Source organism: Blastomyces gilchristii, assembly GCF_000003855.2.
Source record: "Blastomyces gilchristii SLH14081 genomic scaffold supercont1.11, whole genome shotgun sequence".
NCBI lineage: Eukaryota > Fungi > Ascomycota > Eurotiomycetes > Onygenales > Ajellomycetaceae > Blastomyces > Blastomyces gilchristii.
Genome location: NW_003101672.1, coordinates 1,870,420 through 1,886,587, shown reverse-complemented (window position 1 = coordinate 1,886,587; position 16,168 = coordinate 1,870,420).

Genomic DNA, 16,168 nt, shown 5'->3' with positions numbered 1-16,168 from the left:
TCTATCTTGACAGTTCTTTGTTAAATATGATATTTAAAATTCAACTTGGAGTTTAATCATACTTCTAATCATTTGATATTTACACTGGGTTTAATCTCTCTATTTAAAAGAGTTAGAGATAGTTCTTTCTCATTGAATCTAGAAAAGAAATGAATTAACTCAGTTTTATTTATATCAAATTGAATTTAATTGATATCTGCTTTAATAAAGATTTCCTTTGCAGCTTCTTCAATCACTTTCAAATTCTCTTTGATAGTTTTTGAGCTGTAGACTAGATCAATATCATTTATATAACTCAGAGATTGTACTATTCTTATATTTCTATTTTTAAATAGATATGCAGTGTATATTGCAAATAAAATGAGTGAGATTGAAAATTCTTGTGATACTTCTATTTTTATCTCAGTCTTATCTTGTTTCATTCCATCAAAGAAGAGTTATATAATTCTTTTAGATATAAAACAGTTAACTCATTTTATTAAAGAAAGTGGCAGTTTTAATATCTTCAATGTCTGAATTAACTTTGACTTTGAAACATGATCAAATGCTTCTTTTATATTAATAAAAACTGCAGTTGAGACCAGACTCTCATGCTTTGCTATTTGAATATCATGAACAACTGAGAGAATAGTGTCAATTACAGAACACTGTTTTCTATCTCTCATTTATTCACTGAATAAAAGAGAATCACTTATAGAGCTTATAAAAGATAGTTAAGTAGCTATTATCTTTTCTAAAACCTTTTCTAGACAGTTCAATAGAGATATTACTCTATATGACTTAGAAATTGAAGTTTTTCTATTAGGTTTTACAAGAATCACTTCAGTGACTTCTCTCCAGCATTTAGAATAATATTCATTTTTCAAGAGATTGAAAAAGAGCTTAAAATATTCATTCTTTAAGTAGAGATATGTATTTTGAATAATTAAGTAATTAATTGAATCAGGCCCTGCAGCAGTCTTAACTGAACTTGAGAAGATAGCTAACTCTAGTTCATCTTGAGTAAGATCAGGCTATTCCCAGTCATTTTCATTAATATAGTTGAGATATGATATATTCTCTTCCTCTGAATCTGAATCTGATAAGTTTTGAAAGAGAGTTCTTATAAAAGCTTGACATTTTTCCTTAAAAGAGTTTGCTGTATATAATTTATTCTGAAACTCATATTCTAAGATTGAAAGTTTTACTACACTTCTTGTTTTAGTATAGTTAAAAGCTTTAAAAACTTCTTTTTCTTATACTTCTTCAAGAAATTTATTTCAGCAGTCTGTTTTAGCTTTTTTAATATCTGAAAAATATTCATTTCTGACAGCTTTAAACTCTTTATCAGAAATTATATCATTCTTTCAATCTCTTCTAGCAGTAGTCAATTGTTTCCTTTTAAATGTGATATTCTCATTTCATCAAGATTTTAAATACTCAGAAGACTTTCTCTTTGAAATATTATCTTTAACACTTGCTAGAATAATAGATGTAATGAGCTTCACTTTATTCTCAAGCATTTCATTTGAGATATCTTGATCAGAGTTTCAATACAGCTCACTCTGTCTTTCAGATTTTAACAGTTTTATACTTTCTTCAACTGCCTTTCAGTCAGCTTTTTCAAAGTTAAACTGATTAGAGAGAAGAGAATTTTCACTCATTTATTCCTCACTCAGTTCAATATTAAATTGAATAATCTCATGATCTGATTCTGATATCTCATTTGAATCAATAAATCAGTTTGCAAGTCTTTTTTCTATTAGATTTTGTGATATAAAGATTAGATCTATAATAGATTTCTGTTTCATATCTTTTCTAAAGAATGTTTGTTGATCAGACTTGTTAACTAAGTTCATTGAATGCTCAAAGATTCATTCAATTAGATTATCAGCTCTTACTGCTCTTTTATATTCTGAATTTCATCAGAGATGATGTGTATTGAAATCTTCTATAATTATAGAGTTTCTTGATAAAGTTATGTTCAGAAATTCTCTATTAATTATTCAGATGTTATTATTTTTCTTCAATGACTTTTCATTATAGATATTTATGAGCTGTATAGTGTTAAACTCATTCTCTTTATCTATAATATCACTCATCAGAATATCAGGGTCAGACATGATATTAAATCTCAGATTAAATTAATATCTTGATCTCTTTCTTTCATAGATCACTACTCTCAACTTTATCTCAGACTTTTGAGGTAAAAAGCAGTAGTAGCTTGAATGAGAAATGATATATTTTTACTCAGCATCAAAATTCGGCTTCTGAAGCAGTATAAAATTAACTTTTTATTCAAATGCAATTTGAAGACAAGAATAAATGCAATTTGAGTTTCTATTCACATTATTTTGAATAAATGTGATTTTTGAAGAGTTTTTAAACTTTTTTTGTTGTTTTTGTTGTATATTCATACTAAAAGAGAGTAGAGTAGAATCTAATCACTATTATTAGATAGTAGATTATAACTGTTCTGAAAAGTAGAAATCTCAACTGCTTGTATTATATCTAGTTTATCAACAGAGTCATTTCTCAATTCTCTAATCTTAACAGAAGTTTGAGAATTCAAATTCTGTTTACATTTAGCTGGAGAATTGAAGTTTGAAGATCTAGATAGTTAAGAGTTTCTTCTTTTTAAGCTTGCAGTTGTGAGTTTACTGACTTGACTATTCTCTTCAGTTCTAGATTTACTTTGAGCTTCATCTTTTCTTCAGTTCTTTTGAGTTCTTGAAGTAAATATACATTCTTTTGAGCTAGATGCATGTTTTTCTTTGCAATTAGAGCATTTAAGCAGAGTGTGTTAACATATTTCATCTCTTTTTGAGCATATTTCACATTTATGCTTACTAGTTTTGTAATCTCTGGCACAGAATGCACATTTTGAGTCTCTGAAACAGGAGATTGTAAAGTGTTCATATCTTTGACAGTTTGAACACTGTGTTTGAGCTTTGAGATTCATTCTTGAGTCTTTGTATTCATGAACTCTCATTTTCAAACCTGCTACTCTTACTTCAGAGATCTTTGACTGTTCAAGTGTTTTTATATATACTAGAACAGAGGCATTTCTTCTGCTTTATCTGAACTCAATTGAATTTAGTCATACAGGCTCTTTTCTCAGTTGAATGAAGTTGTATTCTTCTAATTTATTTTTGAGAAGTAGCATTTCTTCTTCACAGTCAAAAATTTCAACTGAAATATCATGAAGAATGAATTTATTCTACTTTTCATCTCTCTCAGATAGAATTGTTGTGTTTAACAAAGATTCTACTGCTGATTTTCAGAGATTCTCATTCTGAATAAGAAATTCTGCACTGAATTCAGGCATTAGACTGGCCGCTGAGACCATGAATTTCACATTTAGTCTCATTTAATCTGATCTCATACATTTCTTGACATGAGTCTCATCAGGACCAAGTCTCAAAAAAATCTGAAAATGAACCATTTCTGAGAGAAATGATGTGAAAAATGACCAGATTTAATTCAAGAACAGTGAAATGAAAGTAATTTTCCAGGATAAACTGTGAAAGATAATCATTCTTTCAAAATCAGAATGAGACTGAGACTGAAGATTAAAATCAGTCTCATTCAGTTCATTCAGTGATTGCTTATATAATCAGAATTTGATAATGATTATTAATAATACTCATGAAATAACTAAATACATTCTTGTACAAGTTTATTCTTCACTTTCTCATGAAAACTACACTTCTCTGATATACTGTAATCAGAGGTATTAAACTGTCTGATAATTCTATGTTTTATAATTATGAGTTTCTTAATTGTTTCTTCTTGTAATTGTCTCTGATGATAGTGATAAATATCTTGACTTGAGTTAAACTTTCACTTCATTTTCATCTCTGTTAATGAAATTGTCAGAATATCACATGTTATCAATACAACAATTGAATATATACTCTCAACAATTTTTCATAACTCTAGAATTGATTTGATGTGTAAATTTATTGAATTATCTTGAAGATAGCAGTCAAATTCAGTTTTACAAGTATGTAGTTTTGCCTGATTTTCAGTTATAATCAATATATACAAGTTCTGTTTCAAAGTTAGTATTATAGTTCTATATAATATGAAGTATTATCAAAGATTGTTACTTACTAGAGAATTGTATTTCACTATCTTCATATCTTGAACATCTGCTTATTCAAATCTCTGATAGTTGATATTGTAGTAGTCTTGAGTTAATTTAATATATAAGTCTCATTCCTCCTCTGTTCAATCTTGAGAAGTGTAGATATTAACTCAATGAAAGAAATCTAGTAGAGCTGCTACAGTATAGTACTCTGTAAAAGATTGTTCTATTTTGCTGTAGTAATATGTCAGTTTATTTCTTATAGTAATAATAGTCTGCACTATAGCATTATCTCAGACTGAATTTCTTTTTAAGTGATTCAACTGCTTCTTAAGATAAGTAAATAAACTGTTATACACTCATCAGACTGACTGCAGTATTAATGTATAAGTGATTGAAACTGTCTTTATTATCTTATAAAACTGAAACAGTAAATCAATCACATATTTTAACTGAGTTCACTTTATATCAGAAAGTTTTAATATCTGAATCTTTTCTTAATCAGAGTGTTACATTCAATGATTAATTATCTAATACAATTGAAGAGTCTGAACAGTCATTTTATATATTGAACTTTACTGTATTCTAACATTCTGTATCATATTCAGTGATGTGACTGATTTGTTTATTTATTGAATATCATGAAATTATTATTATTATTTAGAAGAGGTACAAATTGCATTAACAATGTTTTAAATCTATGATATTTAAATTATTAGTCAATCTATTCAAAATTAACAGTAGTGTTATTAAAAAGTGTTATCAAAAAGCAATATTAAAAAGTGTTATTAAAAAACATTATCTTTTATAAAGTAAATATAAAAGTTACTTGAGTAATCACTTTCATCTCATTCTCATCTCAAGAATCAGCTATCTCATTATTCTTTATCTTGATATTAAGATTCTTTATCAGTGTTTATATCACAAGTTGAATCACATGAGTAATACAGAGAATATAACCTTGTTTATTATTTCAGAAATACAAAGTTAATTTTTACTTCAAGCTCTTTATCATAGTATAGTTATTCACAGCATTATCAGTTGTAATTATAAGAAGACTGAGACTAATATCTCAATAGTCATTTTTAATCACAGTTATTAATATCTCTGTTATATAATTCTCAGTATGACTACTGATCAATGATTCAAATTCAATTAATGTCTCTTAATAAGTTCAGTTCTCATCAATGTAATAACATATAACTCTTATAAATGCAAGATTATTTATACTAGTTCATGTATTCACTGTGAGAGACACTCTTCAATGATTCTTCAACTCTGATTCTAGATGTTGTATATTAACTTTATAGTGTATCTTAAGATTGAACTGAAGACAGAATTGATGTGAAATATGAAGATTTGAATTAAGTATTTGAAGAAGTGTTTGAAATTCAGAGTTTTCAATTGATTAAAGAGAAAGATTCAGAGATATATATATATGAAGTAATTATTCATAGAAGTTATCAGATAAGAGTTATGAAATCAGAGTACTAATATAAGATTATTTTCACATAATTTCCTTCAAATTAGAAAGTTAGTATTATCAAAAATTATTATTTAATAGAGTAACTTATCAGCTCAGTAGTAATTTTCTGATTATTTTTCTTTTATTATCTGTATTCTGATAACTTCAGATGTTGAGAAATTTCTTCAGAGTTATGATTAGTCTATGATGAATGTTTCTGAATGAAGTTACAGTAATTATAGTAGAGAGATAACTCTTCAGTAATCTACAATACAATCTGTTGATAATTATTTCATAGTTTATCTCAACATTTGTGTTGAGTTTTTCATAAATTTCATGACCTGAAATCAGATGTGAAGAATGAAGTGATTATTCATCATAATTAAAAGAGAGTATTCTGTGTTAAATTGTAAACAACATAGACTTTGTAATTCACAGTGATTTCTTGAAGAGTTTATAAATCTTCAATAGAAGTAAAAGAAGTGAAAGAAGTGAATTCAGAAGATATGATAATAATTTAAGAAAGATAATAATTTATTTTTAATAACTGATCACTGATGTGTGTAAGAAGAATTAATATAAGAGAAAATAATCTTATTTCTTAGCTTAGTTATAATTTTAGTACTAACTCAGATTGAATATTATTGATGTATAAAAGTAAATAAATAATCTTGATTAATCTCTGTCATATTTCTTGAAATATATTAATATTGTGAAAGAGAGTGTTACTAAATTGTATTATCAGATAATATCATTAAAAATATATTAATATTATAAATATCAATGTTAAAAAAATGTTGATACTTATACATTATAGTGATTTGTGAATCATGATAGTTAAATATATATATATATATATATATTGTTTCTGACTTGATTACAACTTGTACAATAATTTTTAAAAACTTAAAATTAATTTCAATTATTAATAATTATGAACTTATAACTAACTAATATAAAAAGAAAAAAACTTTTTCTACTTATCATCTTTCTTCTCTTTCTCATTTTTCTTATCATTCTTTATAATTTACTTCTTATTCTTCTTCTTCTTCTTCTTCTTCTTATCTGAGATAATAATCATCTCAAAATCTCTCTCTGCTGTCTTCTCAGAGAAGAATTTCTGCTACTTTCTCTCAGCCAGGTCAATCTGTATCTCAAAATCTCACATTTTCTGATCTACTGTCTCAGGTTTCATCTCAGTGATAAGCAGATTGACATACTTAGAGAGTAGAGCTGTCTTCTTAATATTCTGAATTATGAAGTGCATTTGAGACCTGAACAAGGTCTTAATTCTCTTCTTCTCTATCAGCTTCTGCTAATCAATTAGAGAACAGAAGTGTTATCAAAAATTATTATCTCTCAATAAATAAAAAACTTATCAGTTTTAACTTCTTTATCTCTTACTTTAATACTCTCTCAATCTTCTTCTGCTGCTGCTTATTTACAGTAACACTTTTCTTCTCTCTCTCTCTCTTTATCTTGATCTTAAATTATTCTCAGAACTTCTTCTGATCTTACTACTACTGTATAAGACTCTTCACTGTCTTCTTCTTCAATCTCTTTTAAGTGATATCATCTGCATTATTTCTATACTTAGTTCAGTCTAAATCTATCAGAAGTGTTACTTAAAATTGTTATTATTCTACTCTCTTACAGAGTCTCTTCAAGGTATTATAATGTGTCTTATAATCTGTCTTCTCTTGCTTAAACATTTTCTTCTTCTCTCTCTTCAATCTGTAATGATGCTCATGCGCCTTGATGATCTGCAGAACTGCAGAATATTTGAAGAGAAATAATATAATTGATTTCAGTGAGTATTAAAGAGAGATAAAGACAGAAGAGATAATCAGAAATAATATAATAATAATAATAATAGTAATAATGATGATAGTAATAATGATAATGATAATAATAATGATAATAGTGATAATGATGATGATGATAATAATAATAATGATGATAATGAAAGAGAGAGTGCATTGAAATATATTACTGACTTATCAAATATAAAGAGACTTAAAGAAAATATTAACAGCTTTCAGTGATGTACAGAAACTAGACTGACTGACAGAATCATGAATTTCACATTTGATTTCATTTGATCTGATCTCATACATTTCTTGATGTGAGTCTCATCAGAATCAAGCCTTGAAAAAATCTGAAAATGAATCATTTCTGAGAGAAATAATGTGAAAAATGATCAGATTTAATTCAAGAACAGTGAAATGAGAGTAATTTCTCAGAATAAACTGTGAAAGATAATTATTCTTCTAAAATCAGAATAAGACTGAGACTGAAGATTAAAATCAGTCTCATTCAGTTCATTCAGTGATTGCTTATATAATCAGAATTTGATAACAATTATTGATAATACTCATGAAACAACTAAATACATTCTTGTACAAGTTTATTCTTCACTTTCTTATAAAAACTACACTTCTCTGATATACTGTGATCAGAGGTATTAAATCATCTGATAATTCCATGTTTTACAATCATGAGTTTCTTGATTATTTCTTCTTATAATTGTCTCTGACAATAGTGATAAATATCTTAACTTGAGTTGAACTTTCACTCTATTCTCACCTCTGTCAATGAAATTGTCAGAATATCATATATCATCAGTGTAACAGTTGAATATATACTCTCAACAATTTTTCATAACTCTAGAATTGATTTGATGTGTAAATTTGTCAGATCATCTTGAAGATAGCAGTCAAATTCAGTTTTACAAGCATGTAGTTTTGCCTGATTTTCAGTTGCAATCAATGTATGTAAGTTCTATTTCAAAGTTAGTATTATAGTTCTATAAGATATAAAGTGTTATCAAAGATTGTTACTTACTAGGAAATTGTATTTCACTGTCTTTACATCTCAAACATCTGCTCATTCAAATCTCTGATAGTTGGCATTGTAGTAGTCTCAGACTAATTTAACATACAAGTCTCATTTCTTCTCTGTTCAATCTTGAGAAGTGTAGATATTAACTCAATAGAAGAAATCTAGTAGAGCTGCTACAGCATAGTACTCTGCAAAAGATTGTTCAGTTTTGCTGTAGTAATATGCCAGTTTATTTCTTACAGCAATAATAGTCTATACTATAGTATTATCTCAGACTGAATTTCTTTTTAAGTGATTTAACTGCTTCTCAAGATAAGTAAATAAACTGTTATATACTCACCAGACTGACTGCAGCATTGATGTACAAGTGATTGAGACTGTCTTTGTTGTCTTATAAAACTGAAACAGTAAATCAATCATATATTTCAACTGAGTTCACTTTATATCAGAAAGTTTTAATATCTGAATCTTTTCTCAATCAGAGTGTTGCACTTAATAATCAATTATCTGACACAATCAAAGAGCTTGAACAGTTATCTTATATATTAAACTTCATCATATTCTAACATTCTGTATCATATTCAGTGATGTGACTGATTTGTTTATTTATTGAATATCATGAAATTATTGTTATTGTTTAGAGAAGATACAAATCACATTAGCAATGTTTCAAATCTGTGATATTTAAATTATTAGTCAATCTATTCAAAATTAATAGTAGTATTATCAAAAAGTATTATCAAAAAGCAATATTAAAAAGTGTTATCAAAAAACATTATCTTTTGTAAAGTAGATGTAAAAGTTACTTGAGTAATTACTTTCATCTCATTCTTATCTTAAGAATTAGTCATCTCATTATTCTTCATCTCAATATTAAGATTCTTTATCAGTGTTTATATTACAAGTTGAATCACATGAGTAATACAGAAAATATAACCTTGTTTATCATTTCAGAAATACAAAGTCAATTTTTACTTCAAGCTCTTCATCATAGTGTAGTTATTCACAGTATTATCAGTTATAATTGTAAGAAGACTGAGACTAATATCTCAATAGTCATTTTTAATCACAGTCATTAATCTCTCTGTTATATAATTCTCAGTATGACTACTGATCAATGATTCAAATTTAATTAATATCTCTTAATAAGTTCAGTTCTTATCAATATAATAACATATAACTCTTATAAATGTAAGATTGTTTATACTAGTTTATGCATTCACTGTAAGAGACACTCTTCAATAATTCTTCAACTCTGATTCTAGATATTGCATATTAACTTTGTAGTATATCTTGAGATTGAATTGAAGACAGAATCAATGTGAAATATGAAGATTTAAATTAAGTATTTGAAAAAGTGTTCAGAATTCAGGGTTTTCAATTAATTAAAGAGAAAGATTCAGAGATATATATATACAAAGTAATTATTCACAGAAGTTATCAGATAAGAGTTATGAAATCAGAGTACTGATACATGATTATTTTCACATAATTTTCTTCAAATTAGAAAGTTAGTATTATCAAAAATTGTTATCTGATAGAGTAACTTATCAGCTCAGTAGTAATTTTCTGATTATTTTTCTTTTATTATCTGTATTCTGATAACTTCAGATATTAGAAAATTTCTTCAGAGCTATAATCAGTTCATAATGAATATTTCTGAATAAAGTTACAGTGATTATAGCAGAGAGATGACTCTTCAGTAATCTATAATATAATCTGTTGATAATTATTTCATAGATTATCTCAGTGTTTATATTAAGTTTTTCATAAATTTCATAATCTGAAATCAGATGTGAAGAATGAAGTGATTATTTATTATAATTGAAAGAGAGCATTCTGTATTGAATTATAAACAATATAGACTTTGTAATTCACAGTGATTTCTTAAAGAGTTTATAAATCTTTAATAGAAGTAAAAGAAGTGAAAGAAGTGAATTCAGAAGATATAATAATAATTTGAGAAAGATAATAATTTATTTTCAATAACTGATCACTGATGTGTGTAAGAAGAATTAATATAAGAGAAAATAATCTTATTTCTTAGCTTAGTTATAATTTTAATACTAACTCAGATTGAATATTATTGATGTATAAAAGTAAATAAACAATCTTGATTAATCTCTGTCATATTTCTTGAAATATATTAATATTGTAAAAGAGAGTATTATCAAATTGTGTTATCAGATAATATTATTAAAAATATATTAATATTATAAATATCAATATTGAAAAAATGTTAATACTTATACATTATAGTGATTTGTGAATCATGATAGTTAAATATATATATATATATATATTATTTCTGACTTGATTACAACTTGTACAATAATTTTTAAAAACTCAAAATCAATTTTAATTATTAATAATTAAAAACTTAAACTTATAACTAACTAATATAAAAAGAAAAAAATCTACTTCTTCTCTTTCTCATTCTTCTTATCATTCTTTATAATTCACTTCTCATTCTTCTTCTTCTTCTTCTTCTTCTTCTTCTTCTTCTCCTTCTCATCTGAGATGATAATCATTTTAAAATCTCTCTTTACTGCCTTCTCAGAGAAGGGTTTCTACTGCTTTCTCTCAGTCAGGTCAATCTATGTCTCAAAATCCCGCATTTCCTGATCTGCTGCCTCGGGTTCCATCTCAGCAGTAAGCAGATTGACATACTCAGAGAGCAGAGCTGTCTTCTCAATATTCTGAATTATAAAGTGCATTCAAGATCTGAACAAGGCTTCAATTCTCTTCTTCTCTGCCAGCTCCTGCTAATCAATTAGAGAATAGAAGTATTATTAAAAATTATTATCTCTCAATAAATAAAAAACTTATCAGTTTTGACTTCTTTATCTCTTATTTCAACATCTTCTCAATCTTCTTTTACTGTTACTTATTTACAGTAACACTCTTCTTCTCTCTCTCTCTCTTTATCTTGAACTTAAATCATTCTCAGATCTTCTTCTAGTCTTATCACTACTATATAAAGCTCTTCACTATTTTCTTCTTTAATCTCTCACAGGCAGCATCATCTGCATTATTTCTATACTTAGTTCAGTCTAAATCTATTAGAAGTATTACTTAAAATCATTATTATTCTACTCTCTTACAGAGTCTTTTCAAGACATTATAACATGTCTTGTAATTAGTCTCTTCTTACTTAAACATCTTCTTCTTCTCTCTCTTCAATCTGTGACAGTACTCACGCATCTTGATAATTCACAGAACTGCAGAATATTTGAAGAAGAATGACATGATTAATTTCAGTGAGTATTGAAGAAGAGTGAAGGCAGAAGAGACAGTAAGAAATGATATAATAATAATGATAATAATAATAATAATAATGATGATAATAATAGTGATAATAGTAATAATATTGATGATAATGATGATAATAATGATAATAATGATAATAATGATGATGATGATGATGATAATGATGAAAGAGAGAGTACATTAAAATATATTACTGACTTATCAAATATAAAGAGATAAAGAAAATATTAACAGCTTTCAGAGATATATAGAAACAGCTACAGTATTGTATAATAACATTATCTTTATTCAATGCATGCAGTGTTGATATTCTTTGTATACAGTTATCATATAATCTATATCAGAGATACATGCAGAAAACAGATCTTTATTACTAGAAAGAATGATTACAGCAATTCTCTGTTTTCATATTATAAAGATAAGTTATTCTTATTTCTTTCTTCTCTCTTTTCTCTTCTTCTTCAATTCATCACTAAATTCAAGCTAGTATGAAAACTATTAAAACACTTCTAGAAACTCTCAAATTGAAGAGTATAGACTAATCAAATTTTAAATACAGAAGAATTAAATTACATTCAATATTACTAATTATTCATTTTCTCTCAATAAAATCATAGTTGCATCTTCTTCTTCTCTCTCTCAAATAAAACATGGCCTGTGAAAAGTGAGTATCATATCAGATTATAATGATCAACACAGTCTCAGCATGCAGAGCTGTATATACATAGTGTGTACTGAACTGAGAGACTGTATAAATTGCAAATCAGTGTCAGTATTTCAGAGAGAGCTGTGCAGTGTGAGAAAGCTGCAACTCTCAGTCATATATACAGAGAATGAATTATTGCAGTAAGTGCATATACATTGCATAAAAGTAACACTTTTTGATAACACTCAGTCTCTGATATCATGAAAATAGAGTCTCTCTGCGAGATCTGTTTTTATCAGAAATTAGAAAATCTTATATTTCTCAAGACTATCTTCATCTGTCTTGTCTGTGAAATTGATGAGAGAAATCATCAATTTCAGTGTTCTACTCTTGATATTATTTAAGTGACAGCAGAGTTCACTCTGACCACACTTTTTAAGTGTATATTTTCTAAATATTCATATTTATACAGATATATACTGATTATTTATTAGATGATATTAAGATAATGACTCATTACAGCTGTGTTACTCTTACTGTGAGAGATACACAGTTAATAATAAACATTGTAAAAACTCTGAGAAGTGAGTATTTTAAGAGTGCTGCAGCTCTGCAATCTTGATTTTTTTTATTTTTATTTTTTATTTTTTTCTTTTTCTTTTCTTTTTTTTTTTTTTTTTATTCATTCTGATTTTTTCTTGTTTTTTTTTATTTTTTGTTTTTTGTTTTTTTTTTTGTATTTTATATTTTTTTTATAATTAAAATTATATGAATTATAATCTGTGTTTAGAAAAGTAATAATATTTATTAACACTCTCTGTTGAATTTTCAACAAATGAGCACTATGTTATGATATTATATAAATGAGAAGTGATTTTATAATCTTATTTAATATCATTCTCAATAATGAGATCAGAATGAAAATGTGACTAAGAATTCAAACATATTCTTTATCTGAGATTAGATTTTTATTTGAAAAGTGAATCTGAGATCTTTAATATTTAAAATAACATGATTTGAAATCAATGTAATGAATATAAATTATGATCAGAAGTAATGCTTTTAGACAACATAATAACTGTAAAGTTTAGTCCTGGTTTCAGACACGGTCACACGGTCAGTCTAACAGAAACAGCTACAGTATTACATAGTAATATTATCTTCATTCAATACATGCACTGTTGATATTCTTTGTATACAGTTATTATATAATCTGTATCAGAGATACATGTAGAAAACAGATCTTTGTTACTAGAATAAATAATTACAGTAATTCTCTGTTTTCATATTATAAAGATAAGTTATTCTCATTTCTTTTTTCTCTCTTTTCTCTTCTTCAATCAATCACTAATTTCAAGCTGATATGAAAACTATTAAAACACTCTCAGAAACTCTTAAATTGAAGAGTATAGACTAATCAAATTTTAAATGCAGAAGAAATCAAATTATCTTCTACAGATTTAATTACTCATTCTTTCTTAAATAAAACAGCAGTTGCATCTCTCTTCTCTCTCAATTAAATGAAACATAACCTGTGAAAAGTGAGTATCACATCAGATTATAATAATCAACACAGTCTCAGTATGCAGAACTGTATATACACAGTGTGTACTGAACTGACAGTCTCTGATATAATGAAAATAGAGTCTCTCTGTGAGATCTGTTTCTATCAGAAGTCAGAAAATCTTATATTTCTCAAGATTATCTTCACACATCTTATCTGTGAAATTAATGAGAGAAATCATTGATTTCAGTATTCTGTTCTTAATATCATTCAAGTGACAGCAGAGTTCACCCTGATCATACTTTTTAAGTGTATATTTTCTAATTATTCACATTTATATAGATATATACTGATTATTTATTAGATAATGTTAAGATAATAACTCATCACAGTCATATTATTCTCACTATAAGAGATATATGATTAGTGATGAACATTGTAAAGACTCTAAGAAGTGAGTATTTTAAGAGTACTGTGACTCTGCAATCTTAATTTTTTTTTTATTTTTATTTTTTGTTTTTTTCTTTTTCTTTTATTTTTTTTTTAATTTTTCTTTCTCTTTCTATCTCTTTTTTTCTTTCTCTTCTTTTTTTCTTTCTCTTTTTTTTTTTTTTTATTATGATTTTTTCTTATTGTTTTGTTTTTTGTTTTTTTGTTATTTTTTATATTTTACATTTTTTTTTTTAATTAAAATGATATTGATTATAATCTGTGTTTAGAAAAGTAATAATATTTAATAATACTCTTTATTGAATTTTCAACAAATGAGCACTATGTTATAATATTATGTAAGTGAGAAATGATTTCATGATCTCATTTAATATCATTTTCAATAATGAGATTAGAATGAAAATGTGACTAAGAATTCAAACATATTCTTTATCTGAGACTAGATTTTTATTTGAAAAGTGAATCTGAGATCTTTAATATTTGAAATAACAGGATTTGAAATCAATGTAATGAATACAAATCATGATCAGAAGTAATGCTTTTAGACAATGTAATAACTGTAAAGTTTGATTCTGGTCTCAGACACGGTCACATGATTAGTTTAAATGCAATTTATATCTCTTCTAAATAATAACAATGATTTCATGATATTTAATAAATAAATAAATCAGTCATATCACTGAATATGATACAGAATGTTAGAACATGATAAAGTTCAATATATAAGATAGCTGTTTGAGCTCTTTAATTATGTCAGATAATTGATCATTGAGTGCAACACTCTGATTGAGAAAAGATTCAGATATTGAAACTTTCTAATATAAAGTAAACTCAGTTGAAATATGTGATTGATTTACTGTTTCAGTTTTATAAGATAATAAAGACAGTTTCAATCACTTGTACATCAATACTGCAGTCAGTCTGATGAGTGTATAACAGTTTATTTACTTATCTTAAGAAGCAGTTGAATCTCTTAAAAAGAAATTCAGTCTGAAATAATACTATAGCACAGGCTATTGTTACTGTAAGAGATAAACTGGTATATTACTACAGTAAAATAAAACAATCTTTTACAGAGTACTATGCTGTAGCAGCTCTACTAGATCTCTCTTATCAAGTTAACATCTACACTTCTCAAGATTGAACAGAGAAGAAATAAGACTCATATGTTAAATTAGTCTGAGACTACTACAATGTCAACTATCAGAGATTTGAATGAGTAGATATTCAAGATATGAAGACAGTGAAATACAATTCTCTAGTAAGTAATGATCTTTGATAACACTTTATATTATATAAAACTATAATACTAACTTTGAAACAGAACTTATATACATTGATTACAACTAAAAATCAGGCAAAATTACATGCTTATAAAACTGAATTTGACTGCTATCTTTAAGATGATTCAATGAATTTACACATCAAATCAATTCTAGAGTTATGAAAAATTATTAAAAGTATATATTTAACTGTTGCACTGATGATGTATGATATTCTGACAATTTCATTGACAGAGATGAGAATGAAGTGAAAGTTTAACTCAAGTTAAGATATTTATCACTATCACTGAGAACAATTACAAGAAGAAACAATCAAGAAACTCATGATTGTAAAACATGAAATTATCAGACAGTTTAATATCTCTGATCACAGTATATCAGAGAAGTGTAGTTTTCATGAGAAAGTGAAGAATAAACTTATACAAGAATGTATTTAGTTATTTCATGAGTGTTATCAATAATCATTATCAAATTCTGATTATATAAGCAATCACTGAATGAACTGAATGAGACTGATTTTGATCTTCAGTCTCAGTCTCATTCTGATTTTGAAAGAATGATTATCTTTCATAGTTTATTCTGGAAAATTACTCTCATTTCACTGTTCTTGAATTAAATCTGGTCATTTTTCACATCATTT